The sequence below is a fragment of the Aptenodytes forsteri genome, unplaced genomic scaffold, assembly GCF_000699145.1.
Source record: "Aptenodytes forsteri isolate BGI_AS27 unplaced genomic scaffold, ASM69914v1 Scaffold355, whole genome shotgun sequence".
Classification (NCBI taxonomy): domain Eukaryota; kingdom Metazoa; phylum Chordata; class Aves; order Sphenisciformes; family Spheniscidae; genus Aptenodytes; species Aptenodytes forsteri.
The window spans coordinates 51,992-53,494 of record NW_008795330.1 but is presented as its reverse complement, the minus strand read 5'-3'; the positions used below and the strand labels follow the sequence as shown (position 1 = coordinate 53,494).

General features: G+C 57.4%; 1 protein-coding gene across 1 annotated transcript in view; it reads left to right on the top strand.

Moving 5' to 3' along the window:
• The first annotated feature begins 241 nt into the window (after positions 1–241).
• Positions 242–1,503, top strand: part of PAK4 (p21 (RAC1) activated kinase 4) — a 39,884-nt gene continuing 38,622 nt past the window's right edge. Inside the window, exon 1 of the mRNA XM_009280083.1 lies at positions 242–301. The gene's annotated coding sequence lies outside the window, so the exon portion shown is untranslated. The remainder of the gene's footprint in view (positions 302–1,503) is intronic.

Below are 1,503 nucleotides of genomic sequence, written 5' to 3'. Positions count from 1 at the left end.
GCGGAGAGAAAAGGGAGCCCTGCGGTGTCAGGGAAAGCGGAGAAACCGGAGAGGGGGCCTGGCCAAACCCTGGGGGCCGGTGGGCCGAGGGAAGGGTAGGGATAGGGCTCTGCCTTCCTCCGAACACTCCCCGTCCTAAAAATAGTCAAAATTCTGGGTGACAGGGTATTGCGGTCTAGGCACCGCGCCGGGCCGCGTGTCAGGGAGCCTTACGGAAATCTCTTGTTCTCGTGCAGCATCTTTCACCGGAGGATCCCGGCATGCTTAGCTGAGTCGGAAAAGAGTTTTCCCTTCTTCGCAGGTAGGAAACGGAGACAAAATCATTTGCCTGGAGAAGCTCTTTCTCCCCGGGGCTCCCGTCACCGCGCGTCGCTCTTCAGAAGTCCTTACTCTGCGCGTGTGCTTTGCGGTCCGATGTCGGAGAAGGGTCTTTCCATGCCGGTGTGTGTCTGATGCTCTTCCCCAAGCACAGGAGGGAGGCGAAGCGCGGTCGCTGTTGGGTTCTCATAGAAAAGCCGTCGGAGCCCTCCTCGGCTCTCTGGGGTGTGGAGATCGGATCAGCCCTCTCCCCGCGTGCTTGTTAACACGCCGGGGTCCAGCTGGGCGGGAGCGGGTTGCAGGAAGCGCAGGAAAACATCCAAGAACTGTTTTTTCTGGTGTCTTTTATCTGCATTCTCAGTTCTGTGTGGGTTTGTACACCCATCAGTGTTCACAGGGCGCTCCTCTCCCTGGTAGCGAGGCGAGTTAACGGTCAGTTGAGCTGTGGAACCCTGGGGTAGATTTTTCCAGCGTTTCGTGCGACTTTGGGCCGGGCGTTCGAAGCCAGCCGGGCGCTGGCATCCCTCAGGGCTGCCGTAACTCCTCTGTGTCACGCCTAACCCCTCGAAAACGGGGTTTTGCCCTGCTTTTGGCACATGGGGAGCAGAGCGAGAATAGAAATCGCAGTCTCCAAGCTCCTCTGCGGTGCTCCCGTGGCTGTAAATGCGGGCAGCGGGGCCGCGCCGGTCCCCGCGCCGGCCGAAACTCTGCCAGAGCTGGTGCCAGCCGCGCCTGGGTAAGTTGTTAGTGGGGATGGAGAATTGACAGGCAGGAGTGCAGGCAGCACGTGCCCACCGCTGGTACCGTTTTCGGGCCGTGAAATTATCAATTTGTACAACTCCTTTCCCTGTGCCCACGCGTTCACTCAACTGAACGTATCCGCAGCTGGAGGTGGTTGCCCTGCGCTTTGTTTTCTGTGTGTTCCCATTGCCGGTGGTGCTTTGTTCGTCGAAGGGAAACGAGAACAAAACATGAAAAGTTTCAGGATCAGTTTTTAGTTGCGTTTTCCCTGTAATTTACTGAGTTTTGCGATGATTAACTGGGTGGGCTGCAGGGCCGCAGAGGGACTCTGACAACGCCCTATGCAGTGGGCTCGTAAATAACTGCAAATTGGATTTATTGAGAATACCCAGCTGTGGAGCGTGGCGGTGGGGAAGATGCAACCGACCTTAAGAGAGCTGGTGG